The sequence below is a fragment of the Geotrypetes seraphini genome, chromosome 1 (assembly GCF_902459505.1).
Source record: "Geotrypetes seraphini chromosome 1, aGeoSer1.1, whole genome shotgun sequence".
In the NCBI taxonomy this organism is placed as follows: Eukaryota; Metazoa; Chordata; class Amphibia; order Gymnophiona; family Dermophiidae; genus Geotrypetes; species Geotrypetes seraphini.
In genome coordinates, this window is record NC_047084.1 from 393,196,464 (window position 1) to 393,209,123 (window position 12,660).

At 45.7% G+C, this 12,660-nt stretch overlaps 1 protein-coding gene across 7 annotated transcripts in view; it reads left to right on the forward strand.

Annotated features, from left to right (window-relative positions):
• The window catches only part of YARS2 (tyrosyl-tRNA synthetase 2), a 136,439-nt gene that overhangs the window by 96,642 nt on the left and 27,137 nt on the right, over positions 1-12,660 (forward strand). For all 7 annotated transcript variants that reach the window (XR_004536724.1, XM_033917549.1, XM_033917521.1 and 4 more), the window contains one exon: positions 12,012-12,204. The gene's annotated coding sequence lies outside the window, so the exon portion shown is untranslated. The remainder of the gene's footprint in view (positions 1-12,011; positions 12,205-12,660) is intronic.

A 12,660-nucleotide genomic window follows, 5' to 3' on the forward strand; every position in this document is an offset into this window, starting at 1 on the left:
GCCTTGGCGGGAATGCCGCAGCGTTCAGGTGGTTTGTGTTTTCAACAGACTTCTGCCTAGCGTGTCACATGGCGTCGATGTATTCGGGGTCGGTTGCATCAGAAGGTTCGTTTCTAGTTTGCGATGTTGCTGCGGTCGAGCTCCCTGTCGGTGTGTCTCCATTCTTGTATCATTTATCTGCTTTATTGTTCATATGCTCTGTACTGGCACTTCTGAGACAGAATTTTCTCCCGCCCAGTTTTCCCGCCTTGTCTCTGTCCTGAGTCAGCGTCGGGTGATGGCTGACCATTTTTGGCAGCAACGGGAGAGTGCCCTGTGCTTATTGCGGGTATCTCTTTGGTACTTTCGGGGTTCATAATGAGATGGGTTCCTTCTCTGTGTCTATGGGCAGCGCTGGTAAGGATTATATACTTGTCTATTTTCCTATTTGCGCCTTGGGGCCATGCTGCTGGTGTCTGGTGGCACTATAGCAATGATTCGTGGTCCTAGCATGCTGGATTTACTGTTGGGCTACACTCTGCGAGTGGAGTTGAGTGGCCTGGTGGCACCTGGCCTTTTCCCACGGGCAGGACTAGATTTTGTTTGGTTTCTGGCGCGATGCCAGGTCCTGTGTTTTACGCAATACTACATAGACTTATGAGGCTACCGTCTTCTCCTGTCATATGGTACGTAGCCCCCCCCCCCCCGTTCGCATGGTTCTTCGAGGGCTTCTTTCCCCCTGGCTGCCATGCACCAGGAGTGTCCCTTTCTTCTTTGCTGAATTTGTGATTGTCCTCCAGCTCGTTTTATGACCGCTGCTGCACTTTGTGGGGGTCATTTCTTCCGCTGTCAGCTCTTTCAGCTTTCTCGTGGACAGGGAGCTGCATATGGGCAGGTCACGATGCTTTTGTTGTTTTCCAAAGGCGGTAGATACAGCATCTTGATTGCATCTAGTACGTGTTCCCTTTAAAGGCCATAAGTATTTCGCTCACGTTGCATGGAGTTAGTACTGTTTTCATGGGTTACATTATGAACCTTGATTTTTCCTAGGAGGATTTCTTTCTTCTTGAAAGTTCCTACGGTGCTCATCCTGCCGTTTACTGACCTTTTGCACTTCCTTCTGAGGGGATCTTGACTTCTTCCAAGGCCTCGTCAGGCTTTCTCATGAGGGAGTAGTTGCTATATTGTCAGGTCAGGGGGCTGTGAACATTTTTCAGGATGCTTGCGCCTTTGCATCCTCCTCAGGTTTCCTGTTCGTTCATGGAGTCTCTATGATTTGTGTTTCTCTTTGAAGTGTTACTCCTCAGGGGGATTCTTGTAGTTCTTAGGGAACCACTTACTGCATGGTGGCCAAGACAAGGGCATTGGGCAGGCTGGATCCCATTCTGCTGAAATAGTTTCTCGGTGTTGCACATTTCTACTGACATCCTGGGAGTATATTTACATTTTTTCTATAGACTCCGACTCGGCACTAGGTTTGCCTGCCTCTCTTGGAGCAGTGCTTTCGGTTTTGGCTCATGCCATTTCGCCTAGCCAAGGCTTCACGAACGTGTTAGATGATGTGGGCGGTGGTACCATTTTGGCGCTACCAGTTGATTCATCTAATTTCTTCTTGACTGCCTGCTTGATTCGGACGACTTCGGGCCATTTGACTGACACGAAAAGGGTGGTATCTTTTCCTCAGTTCTTTACACGTGCATCTTCGAATTTGCAGTGCTCTTTTCTCCTGTACTATTTATAGGTATATCGGGGTGATGTTTTTATTCATATAGGAGAGACATGTGTTTCTTTCCGGAGACTTGGGCATGGGGTTTCGGTCTCAGATTGGCATTCTTCTTCGCTTACCATGACCAAGGGTATGGGATTCTGTACAGTTTCTAGGATCCATATTGCTGACTCCACTGGGAACTTCGGCTTGCTTTCCTTTTCTTATGCTACAGCAGTCGCTTTTGTTCTGGTGGTTCCTGGTATCTCAGGGCTCCAATTGTTTGGTATGGTCCTCCTGCATCGCTCTGTATGATTTGGTGGCTCCGCGCGATTTCTCTTTTCAAGGTATGCCTCAGTATTTGCTGGACTAGCTCATGACCACCGACCATCCCGGGCTGTCGGGTTGGGGGGCTCGGTGGCTTCCATCCTCAGCTCCAGGAGTCTGGTCTTCAGAGGCGATTCAGTACTTGTTCGTTCTTCTACTCTTGAGCAGGGTCAGGCTACCTTTCTGGAGCTTCAGATCTTTCTTCAGATCATTCTGCCGCTGAGGGTCCTTTTGGTCAGTATTAGGATGGAGGTAATTCTCTACAGCTTGGGCAGTAGGTGTTGTACTCAGTTGGCAGGTGAAGTTGTTCTGCTTCAATGGGTGGACTTTCATCTTCATCTTCTGTTGGCAATTCCTTTTTTGGATCAGGATAAGAGTTTGGATAGACTTTCTCTCCGCGGAATCTGAGCATGGCCCATTTCTTGTATGTTGCAGTGTACAGCACTGTGTACGCTCTGGAAAGTGTGCATGTTAGTCATAGTGTAATCTTCTGCATCCTGGATATGGAGATTTGTGGCTCAGGCGTTCTAGCTCTTTTTATGGACGTGAGATCTCCTGGACCTAGGCCTCATGGCCTCGTCTCTCAATTCTAAGCTTCCTGGCTTCTTTGGCGGGCCCAGGGAGTGGGAGTTAGAGGGGGTTACTGCTTGGCTCCTTTCTCGCCTCTACCTTCCCTTTTTCAGTGTTTTCCGCTGGCTGATGCTGGCTTTCCGGGCACAGTATTTGTAGATTCTCTGGATTGGCGGCGCCATCCTTGCTATGCGGAATTGATGAGTCTTTCGACAGCCGGACTAAGAAGTTTTCTGGTATCTCTGGCTATGCTCGCCTAGGGTCCGATCAACATGGATATTTGTGCTACTTTAGTATTACGACCTAGCTTTTTGAAAAGTCTTGGCTGACGTGTAAGGGTTATGCGAAGCAGGTTGTTCTTCTCTTATCCAGGTGCTACGGACGTCGTCTTCTGTGGCTTCTGCTTCTTTTTGGAGGTTTTTTCCTTTCTTGGGTGCTTCTTCACGTCTGAACCACTCCAGAGTTCCTTTTTGGCACAAGTGTATTGCCGAGGGCTTCGCGTTCAATTCCCTTCAGCTTCTTTTGCCATTCTTGGCTTGTTGCAAGGGCTAGGTATATTGCTCTTCGCTTACTTCTCAGCTTCATGTGGTTCATTTCCTAAACGAAGTGTGGTATATTCATGCACCTCCTAGAAAGCCTGGTTTGGAGTACGATCTTCACGTACTGCTTCTCGGTTTACCGATGGCTTCATTTCATCCTGGTCTTTTGGGATTCTAAAGGGCTGTGCCATTGAACACGGGGTTTCTTGTGGCCATGGCTACCGCTCTGCAGTTTTCTATATTGCAGGCCTTGTTTAGCGGGGATTCCTACTTCTGATTTCCGAAATATGGGGTATCAGTTCGGATGGTACCACTATTTCTTTCTAGGGTGGTGTCATCCTTTCTTTTATGTCACGCTCACTTTTCCTTCCTTCTTGCTTGGAGGAAATATTGGGTGCGTAGCGTTCTCCGCGAGCTAGATTTCTAACAACTTTTAGTTGTTTATATCTCCTTTTTGTGTTTTTCAAGGGACGCCTCAAACGTATGGCAGCGTCCAACGCCTCCACCGCTTGATGGGTCCAGGAGGACATTCTTTATGCTTGCTTGCTGGCAGGGAAGCGGTTGGCGAAAGAACTTCATGACCATTCCGCTGGAGCGATGGCTGCTTCTTGGGCTCGGCCCAGAGGTTTTTTCCTTGGAGGAGATTTGTCTCGCGGCTAATTGGTCTTCCGAGAGTGCTTTCTCTCCGCATTTCTGCTTGGATGTGAGGGCGCATGTGGTAGGGGCGTTTTGTGCTTCGGTTGTTGCGGAGGCGGCGTTTGCTTCCCACCCAGATTGAGGATTGCTTTGCTACATCCCATTGGTCTCTGGATTCATCTGCTGCTGTTGCTAGGGAAGGAAAAATTATGTTCTTACCTGTTAATTTTCTTTCCCTTAGACACAGCAGATGAATCCAGAGCCCCACACTTTCTGGATATTGTCTCTCGTTTTTTTCTTTTGCAACTTTCGCAGTTGGTTCTTGTGGCAGGTTGTTTTCTGTATTATTGCATTTTGAGATTTGTTATGGGAAAGAAGTTTTTTACAGGCTATGCCTATTGTTGGTTACGGATGCTTGGGCAAGGAGCTATATTGGATAAACAGGAGGAGTGCCAGCCAATAGGACCACCTGTTAATCAGTTTCTCTATCTCCGCCTGCTGGTAGATATGGGCTATCCCATTGATCTCTGGATTCATCTGCTGCGTCTAAGGGAAAGAAAATTAACAGGTAAGAACATAATTTTTCCTTCTTGATCATATGTCTCTTTAGCTATAAATGACAATATTATTATTAAGATTTAGCCAAAAGGAAAGATTTATAAACTATAGAGTTTTAACTCATGCAAAATTGTAATTTCTTTAATAAGACATTAACCATTTTTTATGAGGCCCTCCAAGTACCTACAAATCCAAAATGTGACCCTGCAAATGGTTTGAGTTTGAGACCACTGTTGTAGAGAGCTTTATATGCCAACACTAGGCCTTGGAGAATGCAACATTTGGTTATGGGCAACTAGTGGACCGATATCAGTGCTGGAGAGACTGAGTCATAGGCTTGTAGGTTTTTCAATAGTCTTATTGCTGCATTTTGAACTCGCTGTAGTTTGGTATTTTTTGCTGTAAGACCATTGAATAAAGCATTTCAGTAATCCAGGCATTTAAGAACAAAGACATAGAGTAGTTGGGTGAAGTCTTGTTCTGTGAAGTAGTTTCTTATCTTTTGGAGCTGACAGAGGTAGTAGAAGAAGGAAGAGACTACTTGTGAGATGTGTTTGGAGTAGTGCTGCCTGGTTCACGATTCGAATCAGTTCACCGATTCACTTCAGGTGAATCGATTCAAATCGGTTCAAAACAAAAAAAAAACAGCTTCCCGATTCGCCTGACCCTCACCCTCACCCCCTAAAGCAGAAGCTGCAGCTGCCGCACCTGCTTTAGAAGGCGAGGGGGAAGGGTCAGTCGGCTTCCCCCTCCCCCCCGGCTTCCGGCTCCCACCCCCTCGGCCTTCCGCTCCCCCCCCCCCCCGGCCTCCCCGCACTGTTTACTTTCCAGCCGGAACAGCCTGCAAACAAGATCGCGGTGTTAGCGATCTTAGTACTGCTTCGGAGCTGGTTCCTCCGTCGCGGTCCTGCCGCTCCTCTGATGTCAGAGGAGGGGGCGGGACTGCGATGGAGGAACCAGCTCCGAAGCAGTACTAAGATAGCTAACACCGCGATCTTGTTTGCAGGCTGTTCCAGCTGGAAGGTAAACAGTGCAGGGAGGCCGGGGGGGGAGAAGTGGAAGGCAAGGGGGGTGGAAGTCGGACGCTGGGGGGGGGAGTGAGCAGTCCTTCGGAGTGGGACAGGCAGGCAGGCCTTCAAAGGGGGGGACAGGTCTTCAAGGGAGGGACAGGCCTTTAGGGGGGACAGGCAGGCCTTCAGGGGTGGGATAGGCTTTCAAGGGGGGACAAGCCTTCAAAGGGAGGACAGGTCTTCAAGGGGGCCACAGGCCTTTAGGGGGAGACAGGCAGGCCTTCAGGGGTGGGATAGGCCCTCAAGAGGGGGACAAGCCTTCAAGGGGGGGAGGCATGCCTTCAAAGGGGGACAGGTCTTTAAGGGGGGGATAAGCCAGCCCTCAGGGGGGGATAAGCCAGCCCTCAGGGGGGGGAGATAAGCCAGCCCTCAGGGGGGGGGATAAGCCAGCCCTCAGGGGGGGGGATAAGCCAGCCCTCAGGGGGAGGATAAGCCAGCCCTCAGGGGGGGGGGGGGAGATAAGCCAGCCCTCAGTGGTGGGCAAGCCTTCAGGGGTGGGATGCAGACCTTTAAGGGGGGGACAAGCTTTCAAGGGTGAAACAGGCCTTCAGGGATGGTGGCACAGGCCTTTAGGGGTGGGGTGCAGGCCTTCAGCGGGGGACAGACCTTCAAGGGGGGCCAGACATTCAGGGGAGGGGGGCCCTGGTATAGAAGTACACGGAGGAAGGGAAGGGGGGGTTCAAAGAGATGTGCATATGCCGGACTTTGGGGAGGAAGAAATGGGTCTGAAAATAGAGGAGAGGGAGAGAGATGATGGACAATGGGATTTAGGGAGGAAAGGAATAGAAAGGGAGAGAAGTTCGACGCAAGGGATGGTGAGGGGAGGATAGAGATACTGGATAGGAGGGGAGATGAGAAAAGAAAGGGAGAGATGGTGGACCCTGGGGTGGTGGGGAAGGAAGGAGAGATGCTGGATGAAAGGGTAGTTAAAAAAAGGTGGATCTGGAGGGAGACGAAAAAAAGGAAAGATGCCAGACCTCCTGGGGGAGGGAAGGGAAACGGAAGGGGAGGACAGAGATGGAAGATGGATGGTTAGCAGGGAGAAAGAAGAAGGAGACCCTGGCAAGCAAGTTATCAGAAGACAACCAGAGCCTGAGACCAACAAAATTTGAATAATGACCAGACAACAAAAGGTAGAAAAACTAATTTTCTGTTTTGTGATTACAATATGTCAGATTTGAAATGTGTATCCTGCCAGAACTGGTGTTAGACCGCAAACGTGAGCTAGGATTTAACAGAGAGAGAAAAAGTCTTTTATGTTTGTTTATTTTGTTTACACCACAGCGCCAGTGTGGTTAGGAGAAGGCAAAGGGGGTGAAGAGGCTGTAAAATAAACCCAACAGGATGTTTGAAAAAAAAAACCCCAATTGGGCAGGAAAATCAAATTGAATCGAAAAACCAATTCAATAGGCTGAATCAAATCGAATCGAAATTGTTTTTCCTGAATCGGGCAGCACTAGTTTGGAGATCGATAGGTTTGAGTTGAGAGTAATTCTTAGACTCTGTACTTTATCTTTTGCTATCAAGATAGTTGATTTCCAGGTTAGGAAAGGGTGGCTGTAGGAGCATTTTTCTTTCCTAATCCTTGGAGGCGTTCAGTTGAAGTTTGTTTGAGGTCATCCAATGTTTAATTTCGGATAAGCAGTTGAGCAGGTTTATGGACTGGGTGTTGCAATTTGCGCCTAGTGGTAGGTATAGTTGAATGTCATCAGCAAAGGAATAGATTTTGATTTGGTATTTTTGGGCTATGTCAAGTACTGGCTTGATATAGAGATTGAAAAGAAGAGGGGATAATAGGACCCCCTGTGATACTCTCATATTTGATTTGTTTCAGTTTGGATAGATTAGTGCCAAGTAGTACTCTTTAGGATCTTTGGCTCAGAAAGGATTGGAACCAGTGTAGTGCTGTATCATGGATACCAATTTCTGCGAGGTGTTCAAAGAGGATAGAGTGATCGATGGTATCAAAAGTTGCACTCAGGTCAAACAAAACAAGTAGGAAGTCATTTCCCTTATCCAGCAGTTGCCAACAGTCGCCTATGATGTCGAGTAAGACAGTTTCAGTGCTGTGGTGTTTTCTGAAGTCTAACTGGAATATGGAAAGGGCCTCCTGTTTGTTGATGAATGTTTGTAGCTGGGTTAGTTCTGCCTTTTCCAGTATCTTAGATATGTAGATTAGGTTGGAGCAAGGCCTGGTTGGTGTGTTTGGGATGGTTTTTTTAGGATCAGCCTTATGATTGCTGATTTCCAACTTTTGAGCATTTATCCTGTTTGTAGCGAGGTGTTGATGAGTGGAAGGATAGAGTTTATAAAGGAGTCCTTGACTGATATTAGGAGATTGGGCAGGGGTCCAAGGTGGCGTTTGAGGGCCGGATAGCGTCTGCAATTCTGCTAAGTTCTTCGTGGGAGATGGTGGTGCTTGTTCTTTCTAATAATGTCACAGTGGTAGCACATGTCATCAGGAGGGGAGTGGAAACTAAAAGGCACTAGTCTACATACCATGAGATACCGTTACTTATATCCCGCAAATTTCAACTAGGATCCATTGCAGTTTACAATAAGACTTTGAAATAGTTGCAGTGAGTTACAATGAGAATCTAGAAAAATAACTGGACAGGGAATTACACAAATTCTCTGTATGAGAAGATCTCCTTATTTTCTCCCTAGCCCAAATGGTGGGAAGTAGCCAGTCGGTAGGCAGACTTTCTCAGCTGTTAGACTGGTTCCCAGGGAATGGGAGCTTAGTCAGGCATCTTTCACTTTGTGGTACAGCATTGAGGAGCTCTACTTTTTGGCATGATAGTATCTAAGCAGAATGCCAAGTGCCCCGATGCATCCATGGCCCTAGCTCTGGTCTCTGTATGTTTTGTCACTTGTGGGACAGGTGATTAGCAGAATAGCAACACACCTGTTCCTAGTGAGCGGACCACTGGGCACAATGGACCACTGGTCTGACCCAGCAGCAGCAATTCTTATGTTCTTATGTAGTTATTCTAATGCACCAGATTGGCCTCACTGGCGTTAATATGTGAATCATGCTCATCTTTTCATGGGGCCTTCTCTTTCCCTATTGGGAGACATGCAGCTTCTTCAAGATCCAATTCTCTTAGGGGTTCGGGATCTGGATCTCAGCTGGTTTAGAGCCTGACTTTTGAAAGGTGGCATCTAAGGAGAAAGGGGCTGTTTCTGTCCATCATTGTCATTTTGTTGAAGATGTGGAAATACTCTACTTTTTTGGCTTATGTCAGAAGAATGTTTGAGTCCTGGTGCTCTGAACTGGGGACATCCTCCCTTGACTGTTGAACATTCAAGACCAAAAAAGGCCAGAATGGCTGGTTCAGTGTTTGGCACTTAATTCTCTCAGACAAAGTGTGTCTTATCTGGATGTAGTCCATTCTCTGCAAGCAGCTGAGTTGATCTATCTCGTTCTGTGTCATAGGTCCTTAGTGGCATGTCCAGTTGATGTTGGTGGCCCTTGCTGGCGTTTCTTGTTGCCACCTGTTCAGTTAGAAAGACCTGACTTTCAGGCTCTTTCATAGAAATCCTTTCTTAGACTTCTTTTTTGATTTGGCTTCCCCCCTGAAGGTAATTTTGTCTTTTCATTTTAATCAAGCCATTATTTTGCCTTCCTTCAGGAGGCCATTGGGTATTACCTTGAAGTCACTCAAGTTTAATTTTTTTTAATTTGTTGAATCGCTTAATTTAACTAACTTTTGGTTGTTGAATCATCTTTTTGTTCTCTTCTTTACGGCATTCTGCTTCAGAATACAGCTGTTCGATTGATTTTTGGTTTAAAAAAGAATGACCATATTAGTCCATATTATTGTTTACTTCATTGGCTGCCTTTGGAGGCAAGAGTATTGTTCAAATTTTCCTTTAAGCTGATATCAGGATTGTCTCCAGCTTACCTTTTTCCTCATTTTGTGTTACATAGACCATCAAGAGAAACTAGAACTTTCTACTTATTTGTTTATCCAGAAATTAATGGGTGTAGATATAAGACCCTCTTAGATAGGACCATAGCATTTCAAGCTGGTGGGCAACAATCTTGGTTAGGTAAATGTATTCAGCAAGCTATCCTATTGCAGTTTTCGGAATTTAATTAAGACCACTTTGTTCGATAAGTTTATTACTTAAATGAGAGTTTTATTATTGAAATATTTTACAAATATTTGTATTTTTTACTGTATTATTGTACTTCCGCTGATTGTCCAGCTCCTTTTAGTGTAAACCGCCTAGAACTTTTGGTTATGGCGGTATAAAAGAATAAAATTATTATTATGAGTCCTTCATTGTTTGTTGCATTATGTCAGCTACTGAGTCAGCCTACATTCTTTAGGGCAAGTTGGTGCCTTAGGGGGCCTCTTCTACCAGATTTCAGGCTTTTTCTGCCAGATTTCATGCTATGTCCTGGATTGGAAGCATGAAAAGTACCTCTGGAGGATTGATTATAAATAAATAAATTTCTTATATACTGCCTGAAGGCTATCAAAATGGTGTAATTAAGGTAGTGTAGGTAATTTTCTGTCCTGGTGAATTCACATCTAAGTTTGTACCTGACGCAGTGGAGGAACAACCTAGTGGTTAGTGCAGTGGTCTGAGAATCTGGGAAACTGAGTTTGATTCCCACTGCAGCTCCTTGTGATTCTGGGCAAGTCACTTAACTCTCCATTGCCCCAGGTGCAAAATAAGTATATGTATATAATATGTAAACTGCTTTAATTGTAGCCACAGTTAAAGGAAAGATTTATAAACTAAAAAGGGTTTTATCTCATGCACAATTGTCATTTTTTAAAGAGACTGTGTTGGAACCGTGAACTGACCTTTTCAGATAAGTGGTCTACTATTAAACAGCTTTTGTAGAACCATAACATTTGCCACTCCATTCAATGTGTTATGATTAAAATTCAAGCACCTTTCTAGCAATGTTGTACTGCTGCTGTGGCGCCTTGCTGAAGAGCTTATGAGCACATTTAAATATTTAAAAGCCTTTAAATGTTATATGATGATATTATTTGAGAACCTTGCCCAGTATTGATGAGGAGTGGGGTCTATTGTGTTTTGTTCTATTTTGAAAGTATTGCCCCCTTGAGTGGACTGTAATTCAAAATCCCTGGTCTGTTTGGATCAAACTTGCATCCATCTTTGGCATTAACTTAACATTCAATTTTTCCATTTTTCTGCTTTCTTCTCAAAATCTACTTTTCCATGTCTTCCCTTCCTATCTCTCCTTCCTCCCTATTTCCATCTCTCTCCTTCCTTTCTCTCCCTCCCCCCTTCCTTTCCCCTGGTCTGGCATCTGTCTCCTTTCCTTCTTTCCTTTCCCTCCCTCCCATGGACTTGGCATCTCTCGTTCCTCTTCTCTCCCTTGTCTTCCTTCTCCCTCATTCCCTCTCTCTCCCCAATTGGGTGCAGCAGCATTTCTCTTCCCCCTTCCCTCCCCTCCCCCCTTCCCTGATCAGCAGTAGCATTTCCCTCCCTCCCACTTTCCTGTGCAGCAGCAGCATTTCCCTTCCACCCTTCCCTGTGCAGCAGGAGCAGCAGCATTTCCGCCCCCACCTCTGTACAGCAGCGGCAGCAGCATTTCCCTCCTCCTCCACTTCCCTGTGCAGCAGCAGCATTTCCCTCCCACCCTTCCCTGTGCAGCAGCATTTCTCTTTCCCCTTCCCTGTGCAGCAGCGGCAGCAGCATTTCTCTTTCTCATTTCTGGCCAGCTCCCTTGCTGAAGTTATTTTTCAGTTCAAAGCTGTGGTGGTGGCAGCTCCTTGCGCTATCCGCACCTGCATCGGAAGCTTTGAGATTTTAAACTGGAAATCAAAAGAAATTCTCTCTTTAAACCTTCAACTGCTAGTTCAGAGCTGACATTATTTTTCCATCAGTAAGAGCATATAAAGTTTCATTGTTTGTGCTGTTCTGAGCATTGGGAACGCATATGTTTGACTACATTTAAATACAATTTACAGCCATCTCTACTACACATTCTATTCTATTCGTATACTTTATATACCACCCTTTACACAAGGTTTAAGAGCGGTTTACAATCAATCCTTCCCTTATAACAGCACTGATCATATGTGAATTTTAACTGGCCTTACTGCTGGCTGTAGATTTTGAGAATCAACTTGTTAGTCTGGCAAGAACATAAGAACATAAGAATTGCCGCTGCTGGGTCAGACCAGTGGTCCATCATGCCCAGCAGTCTGCTCACACGGCGGCCCTCTGGTCAAAGACCAGTGCCCTGAGACTAGCCTGTGGCTTTGAACTGAAGAATGACTTCCCTTTATCAATGATAGCATCAGAATCTTAAAGTTTTTTTTGCTTCCATCTGATGGAAAGGGGACATAATCCTTAGGTCTGGACTGCACTAGCAGGATTTGATTTGATTTATTATATTTGATTCAATGAAAGGTAATAAATGGATAAGAACAAATTTTATTACTTTGCAACTCACTGTGGTATGGATCATATTGAACATTCTTTACCACTATTTCAGCAGAGAAAGGCATGAACTCCGAGGTGTCCCCTTTTTCTAAACACAACAAGTTGAAATGGGCATAATATGGGCATTGCAAAATAGGCATGTTCCTTTGTAATCATCTTCTTGTACCTCTCTTCCCACACCAACAGTTCCTTCTTCATGCTGTGCACATTTCTTCTTCTGGCAGTAGTAGGAGATCTTGCTGGCACTTTGTTCTACATCATCACGTGCTGGGTTCTCTTGCTGAAAAGACATTGGGATCCTTTTGCTGTCATCCTACCATTCAACAACTGACGACTTCTCTTCTCTTCGATTTGCATATGTGTTATCACTTCACTAAAGGTATGTGGTCGTATGTGTGAATGGACCTTCCATAACAGATGATCTTGCTTGCTGCGAAACGGGTCTAAAAAGAGCATATTTTGCAGCTTAAGCTGTGATGCCATAGCTCATAGCTTCAAGGCTGAGCACCAGAGGCCTGTTCTATACCATTGCACTCAACATTTACTTCAGTGGTGAACAAATATCTAAGATTCCTTAGCAACGGCAGCAGATGAATCCAGAGACTAGTGGGATAGCACACATCGACCAGCAGGTGGAGATAGAGGACTGATTAACAGGTGGTCGTCTTGGATGGAACGTCTCCTGCAGCTTCAGTGTGCTCTATCTCCCAGCAGGTCATGGTCGCTATTCTAATAGCTCCTGAATTCTGGTTGTCTATGGTCGTCTGCTCTCCTGTTGAGAATTTTCTTCAGTGAGAAAGGGGTGTTCGGCTAAACAGTGCCGACTTTAGAGGTT